Source organism: Vicia villosa, unplaced genomic scaffold (genome assembly GCF_029867415.1).
Source record: "Vicia villosa cultivar HV-30 ecotype Madison, WI unplaced genomic scaffold, Vvil1.0 ctg.000927F_1_1, whole genome shotgun sequence".
Classification (NCBI taxonomy): Eukaryota; Viridiplantae; Streptophyta; class Magnoliopsida; order Fabales; family Fabaceae; genus Vicia; species Vicia villosa.
Window position 1 is genome coordinate 370468 of NW_026705417.1, and position 16536 is coordinate 387003.

Sequence of the window (16536 nt, forward strand, 5' to 3'; positions counted from 1 at the left end):
AAACAAGAGGTCTATAGGGGCGGTGATTTGGCTTTCCACGCGGTGGAGCTTGTGGCTCAGACGCAACGCGTTGATGTTCAAAAGTGAATCTTTTAGCTTCACCGATTGTATGACGGAGATTGTGTTTAACTCTTGGAGGTGGCTTAACTCGTTTTATAAACGGGTGGATCATTGTAATTTCTATCAGGGGAATATCCTTCCGCTCTCATGTTTTGAGGCTTAGGAGCTTTCCTTTTGTACTTTGGGCGGAGTAACCCTTTTGCTCTCCATTAATCTATTGCTTATTAAAAAAAAATTGATCAATAGTTCTTCAGTGTAAGCATTTTATTTACATATTTAAATGTAGGAAATGTTTGTTTGAAATATATGTGTATAATTTGAATGAGTGCAATATACAAATAAATGTAAAATTATAGTAATAATAATAATAATATTGGCTGCTGAATTGGACCTGTGGACAGTGCATTTATGGCCATGATATTGATTTCTACTAGTAGTTGCACCATAATATCATCATATTCACTTTGTATTTCAAATAACCTGTTTAACTCACTAGTAATAAAAAAAGTGTCCACAAATTCTTTTTATTTATTTCTCCGTGACTTTAATATTATCTACAATCAGAATCCTGACATATATTGGTTTACTACTAGAAACTAATGTCATACCTTACGTTTCCACGGGTACTGCGATAACTCTAATTCACTTTAGAATTTTTTTTTTCAATAAGTAATGGTACTAATCACAAAAGGAATAAAATTACAATGGAAATCACGTTACATCTTGTTAGATATATATCACTATGATGGTTATGTGCATGTACCATATATTACTTATGCATGTATATAGGTATGGGATAACTGTTTTTGGTTAATAGTTTGTTACAGTACGTGATAACTACTTTCTTAAGTAGTTACAGCTTGCTGAGTGTGTATTTAGTTCATATAAAACCTGCACACGTGTATCATCTCTCTCAATGAAAATCTTATCACTATCTTCACTAGCTTCTCTTTCTGATTTTTGTTTCACTTGCTGAAGATGGAAGATACACTCATCTTCAACATGGTATCATTCGCTTTCGGATCCAAATCGCTTCTGTTTCTCCTGCGTATCATCATCATCTCTGCATCATCATCAATGGAGTCTTCAGATAACCATACCTCAGTGCTCAAAGATCCTGTCTCGTTGCAAGGGTTTTCGTCAACGGTCTCTTCGTCCAAATCCAACTCCTTCGGTCCAAAACTCTCGATCAAGTTGCAAGAAAACAACTATCTACTGTGGAATCAACAAGTTGAAGGAGTAATTCTGACTCAGAAGATGCACAGAATAGTCGTGAATCCGCAAATCCCTCATAAATTTCAATCGGATCAAGATCGTCTCACAGGTACTATCTCTGAAGAATATGAATCTTGGCTTGTTCAAGAAAGGGAACAAATCTATCACTGAGTATGTCCTGAGAATCAAAGCCATAGCAAATTCCTTGTTGGTTGTGGGTGATGTAATCACTGAACAGGACCAAATTGATTCTATCTTGAATGGACTTCCTAAGGAATACAGTCCGTTCGTTATGCAGATGTATGGTTGTCCCATTGCACCAACACTGTGTGAAGTAGAGGCCCTTCTCTATGTACAAGAGGCACAACTCGATAGGTTTCGCCAAGAATTGGCTACATCCACTGTTGTTGCAAATGTTGCTCACGTAAGACATGAAGCTGGTAACTCCAGAGGAGCTTACTCAGGTAATCGTGGGCGTGGAAACCGGTTTCCCCGTGGTAGGGGCGTGGCAGAGTCACTAATTCCACCGGTAACAGACCTACTTGTCAATTGTGTGGTAAGTATGGGCACTCGATTATGTCGTGTTGGCACCGGTTTGATGAGAACTTTGCACCAGCAACTGCAACAAATGCTCAATCCGGTCAGGCAACAACATCTGGTCAAGAAGCCACCAAAGGTGCATCTCAAAACTCGCAAACTGTAGCTATGATGGCCACCACAAATCAATCTTATGCCTTCACTCAGGACTACTCCTTGCCATCAGATTTGGAGTCTCAAGTGTGGTTCGCTGACTCAGGTGCCTCACATCACTTGACTCCTCATGCCTTTTACTTACATAATAAGAAATCGTATTTAGGTTCCAATAAAGTCTTTGTGGGTAATGGACAATCCTTAGAGATTCAGTCAGTAGGATCAGCTCAATTTTACTCTAAAAGCTTCCCAAATCATAATTTGGTTCTTACTAATATCCTTCATGTACCTCTTATCACTAGAAATCTTCTTTCTGTTTCAAAATTTTCTTGTGATAATAATGTTAGCTTTGAGTTCCTACCTGATAAATGCTATATAAAATCCCAGGCTTCTAAACAGGTTCTTGATGAAGGCACACTTGATGCAAGTGGTCTCTATTGTTTTCCCCAGCTCTTGCCTCAATTGAAGCAGTCAAGGTCAAACTGTCATGATAAAGCATTGAATGTTCCTCTGAGTGTTCACAGTTATGTTGCTTCCCATTTAAATTCCTCTAGTAAACAAAGTAGTGATACTAGTGTATTGTGGCATAATCGCTTAGGGCATGCTAAATTTCATTTTGTTGCTCAAATTCTCAAACTATGTAACATTTCTGCTATTAATAAACATAGTTCTTTCTGCTGTACTGCTTGTAGTCCTGGTAAAGCACATAGAATTCATGCTCCTTTAACTACCACTGTCTATCCTAATCCATTTGATGTTATTTATATTGACTTGTGGGGTCCCTCTCCCTTGCCCTCTAGCTCAGGTTATAGGTATTACATAGCTTTTGTTGATGGTTGTACCAAATATACCTGGCTATATTTACTTAAACAGAAATCTGATGCACTACAAGCATTCAAACTCTTTCATATGTTTGTCAAAACACAATTTCAGGTCACCATTAAATCTGTGCAGTCAGACTTTGGTGGTGAATTTCGACCCTTCACAAATTTTTTGACTGAATTAGGCATTACACACAGACTTACATGCCCTCATACCTCACATCAGAAAGGAACAGTTGAGAGAAAGCACACACATATAGTTGAAATGGGCTTAACCCTCTTGGCTCATGCTTCTATCCCTTTGATCTATTGGGACCATAGCTTTTCCACTGCCACATATTTGATCAATAGGCTACCTACTGTTTCATTGCCTAACTATACTTCTCCATTTCATGCCCTTTATGGAAAACAGCCAGAATATAATACCTTAAAAGTATTTGGCTGCTCCTGCTTTCCCCTTCTCAGACCTTATAACAAGCATAAATTGCAACTTAGAAGTCAAGAATGTGTCTATTTAGGAGTCTCCACCCAACACAAAGGGTTCAAGTGTCTCAGTAGAGAGGGCAAGATATTTGTGTCATGTTACCTTTGATGAGTACAAGTTTCCTTTCTCCAAGCTATTTCCCTCTGAGCAGTCAAGTACCCATCATAAATCTGACCAATGCAATTTACCTTGTCCAAATATGACTTCTTCTGCTCCTTTAGCCAATGTCCAATCGGGTTTACCCCTCTCACAAGCTAATTCACAGTCTCCTACACATGTGTCTAATACTATACCTCTAGTCCAATCCAGTCCTCATGTGTCAAATCATAGTATGAAGTCTTTCAATGATAGCCCTGCCTTAAATCATCAGCAAACAGCTTTATCCTCTGAACAATTCACACCTACATTTCCTAATGAAAATGCTTCTAGACCTAATGTCACATCTGTTTATCCTTAGGATAATACAGATAATCTGAATACTAATGGCATGTTTGTTTATCCTGAGGATAATACAGTTAATCTGAACACCATTCCAGCTCACAGCCCTGAGGGCATTACTAATAGTGAGTTGCCACATTCTCCTCCTAGAGTACCAAATGTCTCAGACACAATTCATCTTTCTCCTTCTTCAAATGAATTAACCATCTCCTCTCCTCTTCTTGTCTCTAGTTCTTCAAACTCTCCCTCTATTACTTCTCCTAATTCCTCTCCTATCTTGCTTGTCAATGATCATCCTATGCTTACTAGAGCCAAAACAGGCCATTCAAAACCAAAAGCCTTTGTTGCTAACACTGCTTGTGAACCTACAAGTGCTAAACAGGCCCTGACCAAACCTGAGTGGGCACAAGCCATGCATACTGAATTTAATGCTCCGCTAGCAAACAAAACCTGGACTTTAACCACTCTGCCCCGTGATAGAAAAGTTGTAGGGTGCAGGTGGGTCTTTAAGCTCAAACAAAATGCTGATGGTTCTATCAATAAACATAAAGCCAGGCTTGTGGCCAAAGGCTACCATCAAGAGGAGGGTTTTGATTTTACAGAAACATTTTCACCTGTGGTTAAGCCAACAACTATCAGAGTTATTTTGACTCTTGCTCTCACTCACCAATGGGATATTCAACAAATTGATGTCAATAATGCTTTTCTGAATGGCATTCTTCAGGAAGAAGTCTATATGACTCAGCCACCTGGTTTTGTTTCTGATGACAAGTCACTTGTGTGTAAGCTTCACAAAGCTATTTATGGACTTAAACAAGCCCCTAGGGCCTGGTATGAGAAGCTCACTCATGCACTACTACAATTTGGATTCACTGCCTCCAGGTTTGACACTTCTTTGTTTGTCTACTCTAAACAAGGTATATCCTTATATGCCTTAGTTTATGTAGATGATATTTTGATTATTGGATCTAGCTCTGTTCTCATTCATGATCTCATCAACAAATTACATCATGAGTTTTCCCTAAAGAAATTAGGCAGACCTAGCTACTTCCTGGGGATTGAAGTGCAATTTCAGTCCAATGGGTCACTTTTACTCACCCAAACAAAGTACATTAAATATCCCCTCTCCAGAGCCAAGATGAATGGTGCAAATGGTGTTCCTACTCCTATGTTGAGCAACCATTTTGCTGATCCTCATCTTTACAGGTCTATTGTTGGAGCTCTTCAATATGTTACATTAACAAGACCTGACATCTCCTTCAGTGTGAGCAAAGCCTGTCAGTTCATGTCAATCCCTCTGGACACTCATTGGGCTGCTGTTAGGAGAATCTTAACATACTTAAGTGGCACGGTTACTCGTGGATTGGTCTTGTCTCCTTCTGTTGTAGGTTCTAAGTTCTCCATTCGTGCCTACAATGATTCTGACTGGGCAAGTGATCCAGATGACAGAAGATCGACCTCAGGATCATGCCTGTATTTTGGCCCTAATCTGGTTGCGTGGAGCTCTAAAAATTAAGCAGTATTTAGTGGCCCGGTCGAGCACAGAAGCTGAATATCGTGTGTTGGCTCATACCACATCTGAACTATTATGGTTAGAATCGTTACTTGCAGAACTTCATATCCCCTTTCACACACCAATTCTGTTGTGTGATAATCTTAGTGCAGTTCTCCTTTCCCACAATCCTGTGTTACATGCCCGTACGAAGCACATTGAGTTAGACATTCACTCTGTACGTGAAAGAGTGGTTTCTAAACGTGTGCACATTCAACATGTTCCTGTTGTGGCCCAGATTGTTGATACCTTAACCAAGCCTCTTGGTTCTGCCGCCTTTGAACAGCTGCGTCACAAACTCAAGGTCCTCTGCCCTTCATCGTCCACTTCAGTTTGAGGGGGGGTGTTAGATATATATCACTATGATTGTTATATGTATGTACCATATATTACTTATGCATGTATATAGGTATGGGATAACTGTTTTCGGTTAATAGTTTGTTACAGTACGTGATAACTACTTTCTTAAGTAGTTACAGCTTGCTGAGTGTGTATTTAGTTCATATAAAACCTGCACACGTGTATCATCTCTCTCAATGAAAATCTTATCACTATCTTCACTAGGTTTTCTTTCTGATTTTTGTTTCACTTGCTGAAGATGGAAGATACACTCATCTTCCACACCTCTTTATACAGAGAAGAGGGTAAATGTTCCAAACGTAGCCAAAGAAGAATCATTAACTATTCTAAACCATTTCCAGGAACTAAGGACAATAGCGGATAAACATTTCCACTTTATAACTTAATCCTTAAAATAATTCACATTTTCTACAACTTCTTTTTTATGTAATTAGTTATCTAAATAAAATGTTTAAGACGTGCATTTCCATTAATCAAAATATACACTATTACCAAAACTTTTTATAATATATTGTGGAATTATTCATCAATATAATGTCCGAAATTCATATTACTAATAACATAAAGGTCGAATATAAAGAAATCAAAACTAATGAGTATGCAACATTTGAAAGTTAAATCTATCTCTAAAAACACTCCATTAATTAATTTATAAACATGTTTTCTTACAAAACTATTTAAATTTCATTTAAGTTTTGTGTTTTACTCTTTCATATCATGAAAGGTTTAAACTATTTAGGAAAATGATTTTTTTAATCTAAAATGATTATTAAATGTGCTAGAGAGACAAATACAATTAACTGATGTAGTTGAAATTTTTTTAATAATTATTTTAATATTAAGAACGACTTTTTAAAAGTTTATAAATTACAATATTATTTTAATTTATGTAAGGAGAGTTCAAATTTTAAAAGATTTAAATTGATAAAACCATTTCTTTATTTCAGAGAAAGATATATGGCTGAAGTTATGAAATTTGTATATATTATGATTATCTTTATTTCTATCTTTCTTGTGCAATTCAACAATGGAAGTAATACTTTTATTAATATTTGTTTACAATTTTTTTTTTGTTACTTTGTGCACAATGTTTATCAACAATATATTATCTAATATTTGTTCACATTTTTCAATATAGGAGTTGCTACATGTGGAAAAGATACAGATTGTACAAGTTTTCTTGTGTGGTGCACACCCCCACTGATAGTGAAGTGTAATAATAGACAATGCAAATGTGCTGATGTGATAGCATTTAGTTAATAATGTTCACATATGATTCTAAATTTAATTTGGTATCCAAGAGAGTATACAAGTTCTCTTCAAGAATAATTAATACTCTTCGAATGCTCTTCTAAGCTTTTAATTTTATATGTCATAGTATCAATAATCTTGTGATCTTTCGCACTATCTACTGATATTTCACTAAATACTTTAATTTTTTTTAGAGTGAAGACCCATTTTGGTCCCTCACAAAAATTACAGAACCCAAATTAGTCCTCCACAAAAAATAGGATCCGATTTAATCCCTTACAAAATATAACCGGGTTATATTAGTCCTTCTAGAAATATTTTTTTCAAATCAATTTTTTCTTCTACTTTTAAACCGTGACTGTACCGCTAAGTCGTATTTTATTTTTCATTTTTCATATTTTAAATACTAAATTGATTTTTATTTTTAATTTTATTTTTAAACAATTCAGATTTTAAAATACAAAAAAGAAGATAAGATTTGTTCTGAAAAGGAATCGAACTTAAGACATTTAGGTCACATCCTATGCCTTTACCATTATGCCAACATACACTTGTGACAAATAATTCGCATGATTTATAGTAATATTAAACAATTCTAAATTTAAAATATAAAATATAAAATTTGTACCCATGAGGTCTCAAACTCAAGTCCCTTCAAATTTAATGATAGTCACTTCACTTTACTGTAAATATGAAAAATGATTTAAGAGCGGGTGATTCAGTTAGATTAATCGGTATTAGTGAATTTTTCTCGATTATGAATGTTAGCAATATTGTTCTAATTTTTTCGAAATTGTTATTATAGTTTCAAAAAAATCAAAACATTGTTAACATTCATTATCGAGAAAAATTCACTAATATCAATTAATCTAATTCATGCAACCCCTCTTAGATTACTTTTCATATTTAAAATAAAGTGACTACCATTTAATTTGAAGGGACTTGGGTTTGAGACCCCGTAGGTATCAAAATTTATATTTTTTGTTTTAAATTCAGAATTGTTTAATATTACTATAAATCATGTCAATTATTTATCACCAATGTATGTTGACATAGTGGTAAAGGCATAGGATGTGACATAAATGTCTTGAGTTCTATTCCTTCTCAAAACAAATCTTATTTTTTTTATATTTATTTAGTATTTAAAAAATAAAAATGAAAAATAAAATACGACTTGGCGGTCCAGTCACGGTTTAAAAGTAGAAGAAAAAACCGGTTAGAAAAAAATATCCCCAGAAGGACTAATATAAATACGACTTGGCGGTCTAATATGACCTGGTTATATTTTGTATGGGATTAAATCGGGTCCTATTTTTTGTGGAGGACTAATTTAGATCATATAATTTTTGTGAGGGGCCAAAATGAGTCTTCACTCTTTTTTTTATGGGTTATTACCATTTTACCCCCCTGCCATATAGGTCTTTTTTGGTTTTGCCCCCTGTAAATTTTTTTTTTTTGAAAAACAACCTTGTCATTTCAAAAAGCAAACTTTTTAGCCCCTAAAGTCAAAATCCGCAGGAAAATCTGCAGGTTTCCTGCGGATTTTCCTGCGGATTTTGACTTTAGGGGCTAAAAAGTTAACTTTTTGAAATGACAAGGTTGTTTTTCAAAAAAAAAAATTTACAGGGGGCAAAATCAGAAAAGACATATATGGCAGGGGGGTAAAATGGTATTAACCTTTTTTTATTCACTAAATTCGCTACAAAAAAATGTAAAAATTTACTGCAATAATTGTATATTAATTAAGAAATTTGTATTGGTTTCTTTAAAAAACTTATAATGTGTGACAAATATATTTTTATTAATTTCAAAATAAATGCTGCATAACTAAGGTGAAGGAGATTATTGGCTTAAAAAAAAAAAAGTGAAGAAGATTATGTAAGGTTATATATTATCGTAAGATATATGTGTAATCTAAAATAAATATGATTTAAAAGACTCGATTTCTTAATCATTATGTAAGGTTATAATTTGTCATAAGATTCATGTGAATATGATTTCGGAGGTATTCTTAACTATTACATATAATGATTTCCTATTGGGCAAGGCTACTGAAATACTCGATTTACCTGCGGAATTTCCTGCGGAAATATTTACGCAAGTTTACCTGCGGATTTTCCTGGGACTTTATGAAATAAAATAAATTTTCCTGCGAAATAAGACTGGCAGAAAATTCCGCAGAAATACCTGCGGTTTTTGCTGCGGAATATATATTTCCAACAAATTATCAAACTACAATATAGAATCCGCAGGTAAATTCCCAGGAAATGTTTCTGCGAATTTTGCTGCGGAAAATGATTTTAATGAAACAAAACCACAATACAAAATCCGCAGGAAAGTTTCCTGCGGATTTTTCTGCAAATTTGACATTTTTAAATTTTTTTCTAAAAATAATTGTAAATTTTGTTTATATTTTACAATAAAAAAATTAATCATTATTTTTTTTCTATTTTACTAATTATTTTTATGATATTTTTTATTTAGTTTAATTTTAATTTTTAATTATTATTTTATCTATGTTATTATTTATTTTTATGATATATTTTAATTAATTTTTAATTATTATTTTATCTATGTTATTATTTAATTTTATGATATATTTTAATTAATTTTTAATTTAATTTTGATTTTAGTTTTTAAAAAAATAAATGTTTGCGAACTTTGATATATATTATTTAATTATTCAACGTATATTTTAAAAGTAGTTACGAAAGTTTTAAAAAATAAATTTAAAAAATCATTAAAAAAATCTGATAAAGATTAAAATTAGAAAATTTAAAAGTTTGAAGTGGCTTTTTTTATGAAGCTAAGACTGGGAATTGAACCTTAGTTTCAACTCATGTTGAGTTAAGTATCAACCAGCAAGACACTAAATTCAATTGAAACAAAGGTTATTTATACTTTAGTAATCATATATTTCAATCTTTTTGTTAAACCAAAATTAGTGAGAATGAAACCACTAAGACACTAACAACGTGATAGTAGCTCCTTCAAACAAAATTGAAAACCCTAGAAACACTCTTTTTTGAACACTCTTTTTTGAACACTCTCTCAAGCACTCACTTTCTTATTGGTTAAAATATGTGTGGTCCCCTCATTTTGAAAATAGGTCCCACATAAAGTAGTAGGACCCACATATGTTTCAACCAATAAGAAAGTGAGTGTTTGAGAGAGTGTTCAAAAGAGAGTGTTGTTAGCATTTCTCATATCTCAAAACGCTCCACCTATTGTCTCGCCGTTCTTACACGCAATCACTACCACCGGCGCTCCATTGTCTCACCGTTCTTCTGACCTAGAAACGCAATCACCTTTTCATAATCTCTGTAAGATTTATCAGTTCCTAATCTTTTTTCCACACATTTGTTTCTCCTTCTCGAATTTCATTTGTTTTTTGAAAATTTCGACTTCAGTATTTGATTTTCTTCTCGTTGTTCCTTGTTTTTATATTGATTGAAAATCTCATTGTTGTTGGGGTTGTTTGGGTTTTGTTGCGGACACAGGTATAGAAATTAAGAGGTGGCGATGCATTTGAGTATGCTACTCTTATAGATATTTTTTCATTTAAACTGTGTTCTCTTTTGAAGTAACAGAGGAAATTCTTAGAAGGAATGTAGGGTATAAATGGTGTTTCCTTTCTTGTGTTAATTGTAGAAGTATTCTAACTTGGAAATTAATGATGAAGCTGCTATGTTTAAATCAATTATTTGGCTTCTGTGAAAATTTGGAATTAGAACAGTTTTAGGTTTATATAATTGAGGAAAACAACAATAATTTGATGTATATAGTGGATAGGTCTTGGTAGTTATCGTATCAGATAGAATACATGGTGGTTTATTCCATTCCATATCATGTTGTGGTGTCGTTTTATTTTACCTCCCCGTTTCACTTGGGAGGACGGCACGCTAGACCCTTCACGCGAAATTTGGAAGGAGAATGCGCCCGTGGTGGGATGAATTTTATTTCAGTTCTTCCTACGATATCACACGAACTTTCTTATTTGTCCTACGAGTAGGAAAGGGAAAAAAAGATCTCAACTAAACCCTAGGAGTTTGCTAAGTGTGGGGATTTACACCTAGACTAGAAATTCTGGAGTCCGGGAGGTCGGTTATACATAGGGAAGTGTTTAAACACCCTACATATCTGTAGTACTCTACAGGAACCTTCTCTGTGTCATTTGTGTTTGTGTTTATTGCTAATGATTGGGAAAGTTTCTCCTTTGTGTTAGGAGAAGGAATTGAATTGATTTGAAAAGACAGACAGATAGACAGACTGACTATTTTTGGTATTTTATTAGCTCGCTGAGATTCCTTGTGAACCTCATGCCTACATATCCCTAGTGGAAGTCAGAGCTTATTGTAGTTCGGGGAACTAACTAGGGAAATTAATTGTTTTTTTGGTGCCTTGCTTGAAGCTCAAGGTTGAAGCTTGGAATTAAATCTCTGTTTACAGTAAAGAGATATGAAATTATCTCTACAGAGAGGTATTTGTACTATTCTACCACAAACATTTTGAAAGGAGTGACAGAATAACTGGATTCATTTCATTCAAGAGGGGGACCTTACTTGGGTGTACAAGTATGCCAGTCAGATGCCTCTTAAATGAAAGAAAGATGCTCATCCAAATTAGGGAAAGTGTACAAGTCTGGGGATGTGCCAGAGCATGTCTTTCAGAGTCCTAAATGGGAGACTTTGATTGAAATTGAAATTGAAATGTTTGTTTGTTTGAATGTGGTAGAGTAGTAAAAATATCTCTCTATGGAGATAAGCTATGTCTATCTACTGTATAAAAGATTTGACTTTAGCTGGCTTGTATGAGGCCCAAGCTTGAGGCTTTTTGATTGATTTATTAATGATTATTGACTCTGGGAGATGGCTCCACTGGGGGTTAATTACAGGGTATTTTTTGTGTTCTGTACAAAGCCAAGAATTGAGGCTGACTCTGTTTAGGGAGACTCTATTTGTGTGCCTTGTACAAAGCCCAAGGTTGTGGCTGACTGTTGAGGATAATTGAATGAATGACTTTATTTTATGTGCCTTGTACAAAGCCCAAGGTTGTGGCTGACTCTAGCTAGGGAAAACATTATTTTCTGCCTTGTACAAAGCCCAAGGTTGTGGCGGACTCTTAAATGAATTAAGTATGGATGACTATATGGGGAAAAGATCCTAAGTGTTAGGAATCTTTGACACATGAAAGATATGGTTTATCTGCCTTGTACAAAGCCCAAAGTTGTGGCTACTGAGTGATGAAGAACTCACTGGGGAGACTCTATTATCTGCCTTGTACAATGCCCAAGGTTGAGGCTGACTCTAGACAGGGGAGTTTTATTATTTGGGTGCCTTGTATGAAGCCCAAGGTTGAGGCTAACTGTTTTTTGTTGGTTTTAACTCTACTGGAGATTAAAAAAAGACTGTTTTTCTTTTGGAAGCTAACCCTTTCCAGGGATTTTGACTCAGCTGGTGAATTTGTCTGTTAAAAGACTGACTTTATCATGTTTTTTGGAGGCTGACCCTTTCCAGGGGTTTTGACTCTTTTGGGGAAATTATCTCCTAAGAGAATGAAATTATTGTTTTGACATTTTAAACAGATGTTGGAGGCTAACCCTTTCCAGGGGTTTTTTTGTTGAAATGAAGGAATGGATTGATTTTAAATGACTTTGGAGGCTAACCCTTTCCAGGGATTTTGGATTTGAAGGATTGGTTTTAATTGACTTTGGAGGCTAACCCTTTCCAGGGATTTTTGTTGAAATGAAAAGATGGCAGAAAGATTATCTAGTGAGACTTCTTGTTTAAAGCCCAAGATGAAGGCTGACTCAATGCTGAGGATGACCAAAACATAGATCCTAGACTCTACTAAGGAGGATTGATGAAGATAAGGGTGACAGAGACTGTCCATGTCTCTCATTCCAAAAATGTACTCAATGTGAAATTGAGACAAACTTAGCTTGTTTAAAGTCTGGTTTAAATTGGAAGAAACTCACCAGGGTAGGCTAAAAGGTGACTAAAGACCTGTTCCTATGTTTATAAGAAACCTGATGGGTCCTTGTATACAAGCTCAAGAGGAAGCCGGAAATGCTTTTAAGAAGCCTGTGGGTCCTTGTACAAAGCCCAAGAGGAGGCTAATCGAGGGTCCTTGTTATAGCACAAGAGAAAGCTTATGTGGTTTTGAACTTATTTTGGCTCTAAGCAAATGGGTAAGAGGTTTCACCGGGAATAATTCCTCTTTGGGTGGATGTGTCCTATTTATTTGGATTCTAAGGTTTTTGCCAAGATGTTTCACCGGGAATAATTCATCTTGGGGGTTTGAACTACAGATCTCTAATTAGGAAAGAGCCTTCACCGGGAAGACATTCTCAATCCTAGGTCATATTCCTATAATATATATATAGTTTAACTGTCCTAAGGTTTATACTCAAACGCAGTTCTAAACTAATATATGCACAGTTTATATTTGACAGTAATTTAAATAAAGACTGTAAATTGAAAGCTTGTAAAGCCTAACCTGGATGGAGTGGAGGCCATTGAAGAAGTATGTACAGAGCCTCAACAGTAATTGGTGGATAATAGTTGAATGTACTTTATGATAAACAGTTAATGATTTTTGAAAACAGAAGAAGTGAAGATGGACAAAGGTCACATAGGTATCTGAAGAGTTTCACCGGGAATAATGCCCTTCAAATACCAGAAGAATGTTTTGAAAACAGAAAGAAGATTTTGAAAATACAGTTTTGAAAACAAGCTAAGAAGAGAAGGTGTTTGGGACTTACACTCTATTAGAGGCCCAGTACTTTGCAGTACTGGTGTAAAAGCAATTTGAAATGATTTTATGATTTGAAATGATTACCGTTGTGAAAACAGTTTTATGAGTTTTAGGCTTACCTCGAATAATGAGAAATTGGATTTCTGAGTTTGAGGTGTTACCTTGATCATCAAGTGATATGTTTGGAATAAATTGGGATCTCAACAGGTATTAAGCATCCACACCAGCAAAATAGAACGTCGGATAAGCTCACAGCTTACAACATTCCATGATCGTCCAGTAATTGTTTAAGGACTTCTACAGCAAATGGAAGACCAAACAAAACAGACAAAGCCAGAGAATAACAGAGAAATAATCTCGAAGTCTCGGATGAAGTGAGAAAATTCGAATAATATATGCAACAGTAATCAAATAAAATTTAAATGATTAATTGTACAAAATAATATAAAAATATCAAATTCAAAAGAAATTAATCTAATAAAGATATTTTTGTGATTTTTCATAAAAGAAGAAAATAATTAGAAACAAAAAAACATAAATATGTATCTAATATATATTTTTTTGGAGTTTTTAATAAGGATTAGAATACTAAGTTTTATTTATAATAATCTTTTTAAATAAAATTAAAGAGACCATTAAAAAAACTAGCAATGGGCCAAGGAGGTGTTTTAAGAACATATGGGAGGTGCAGCCCAAATGAAGAGCTGAAATAAAAATAAAAAAAAAAGGTTGGGCCGGACCGGGTCGGGTCAGTGTGACCCGGATCCGCCCATGTTACTACACACCTGGGTTGAGAAAACCCTAGAGAACGAAACAAAGAGGCCAAATTGCCCCCTCCCTCTCTTCATCGTTCACGAACAAAAAACAAAGGAGGAACAAAAACAACAAACCGAAGCTCTCTCTGCTCGCGGTTTCTCGTCGTCTCTCTGTTCTCTCTCGTTTGAAAAACAACAACAACAACAGCAACTCGCTCTCACGGTGAACAACAACAAAAACCCTCTTGGTTCTGCGTTTATGAACAACAACAATAGCGACTACCGAACAGAAAGTCTACGGCGGCCATGGGAGGAAAAACGAAGCTCATACCAACAAGAACAACTTAAGTTGTGAACTGATTTCAGAAATATAAAACCAGGTATTTGCTTTCCCAATTTCGTTTTCCTTTTTTATGGTATAATAACAATTATATAATCTATCTATTTTCGATTTTTTTCATATGATAAAACAGAATACATGTTTGCAGTTTCAGATTTATCAATAATATTAAGAGTTAAGGTGGAAACTACTTACCTGTGATGACAAGTTGTTCGCAGGATTATGTTGAGGTATGTGCTTACCCCTTTTGTTTTCTGGATTACTGCTGCTGTGCAACTATGAATTGTTGCTGTTTGCTGAATTTTTGTTGCAATTGTGAATGATTGCAGTGTCGGTGTTTTGACTGCAGGTGAGCAAGAACCTTCGGTGATGTTGTTATTGCAACTGTTGTTGTTGCTGAATTTTTGTGTTGAAGTGATTATGTTGTTGCTGCAGTTTGATTGAAGGTGATATGAAGATGAACAAAACCGTGAGTTGCTCTCTTTTCTCCCTCCTTGCGGTTTGTTGAATTGAAACCGTGTGGTTGTTGATGATGAAACAACTTTGAATTGTTGTTACTAACAACCTTTCTTTCTTTTAAATTGTTGTAGGCTTTTGATGAAGGTGATGCCATAACACCTCTTTGGATTGTGGGAGAACTTGAAGATGGAACTTCAAGTTGTTGAAAGCTTGAAGATGAAGATCTTCAAGTAAGGTATGAAGAACCACTACCTTTTCACTCTTTCTCTCTTTTTTTGTAGAATAACACTTAGAAGTATGAGAATTCTATGTGTTACTCTTCCCCTCTTTTTTTTCGTTTCCTTCATTTGTGTGTCTCTCCTCTATTTATAGAGGAAAAAGTGAGGGATAATTTTGGTCATTTTGGAACCAAAGCTTAGTCCTTAAGCTCACTTAGTTACTAAGTTGTCATCATTGCAAAGAATATTCTTTCCCAAAATAATCATTGCAAAAGTTTCTTTCATGCTAAGTTTGCTTAATGGCAAAGCTCACAAATTTGTGCACATGGGAGGAACATGCACATGGGAGGGAAAGATTCCCTTCACAACTCTTGTAGTTCCACGACAATGCTTCATTTTATGTCAAAGTTGGTAACTTCTAAGTGTAGTAGTATGACATAAAATATATTTCTTTGACTTTCTTTGACTTTTTTTGACTTTTTGACTTTAATTGGGCTTTTGGGCCCTCTTGAATTATTTTTTGTGAGACTTGCTAATTCCACCTTTTTTGTTTCTTTTTCATGTCACATGAGGACTTGAAGAAAGAATGAAGAAACTTGGACTTGAAGAATGGAAGCTTGAAGGTTGAAGAATGAATTCAAGAAAACTTTGTATTTTCGCTTGTTGTAATTCCAATTCATTCCACCTTAGAATTGTATGAATTTGGACCTTGTATTCTTGAGAATCAATGGAACTTTGAATGTTGTAACATGAATTTTGAATGAAGTCCATTTTGTAATTCATTTGGAATTTAGAAATTGGTTCATGTAAAAGAACTTCACTTGTAATGCTTGAATCTCCTTTTAGAACTTTGAATGAAATTGTTATTCAAACATGAAGTTTGAATATTCTTGAGTGAACTTTGAATTTTGCAAATTTGAATGATCCATGGTAGTTCTTGAATAGGAATGGTAGAATACCTTTGGGCTAGTGAGAAATTTAAATTTCAAGTCTTGAAAAGTGTTCTTGTACCATGAATTTTGAAATGATATTGGATTCACAATCCTTAAATTCATGATCTTGAATAATCACTTGAATTTATCTTTCAACAAATAAACTAAAAGATATCCTCTTGCAAAACTTGAAGAAATTCCCATG

General features: G+C 34.7%; 2 long non-coding RNA genes across 3 annotated transcripts; both read left to right on the forward strand.

Annotated features, from left to right (window-relative positions):
• Positions 1-6186: 6186 nt before the first annotated feature.
• Positions 6187-6983, forward strand: LOC131632316 (uncharacterized). Its single transcript, XR_009292953.1, has 2 exons — positions 6187-6653; positions 6759-6983. It is a non-coding gene; the product is annotated as an uncharacterized LOC131632316 (long non-coding RNA).
• Positions 6984-14431: 7448 nt separating this feature from the next.
• LOC131632330 (uncharacterized) lies at positions 14432-16188 on the forward strand. Of its 2 annotated transcripts, none has more exons than XR_009292963.1 (4): positions 14432-14762; positions 14871-14952; positions 15052-15191; positions 15313-16188. It is a non-coding gene; the product is annotated as an uncharacterized LOC131632330 (long non-coding RNA). The 2 variants fall into 2 exon arrangements; XR_009292962.1 differs by having other exon boundaries at positions 15072-15191.
• Positions 16189-16536: the final 348 nt, after the last annotated feature.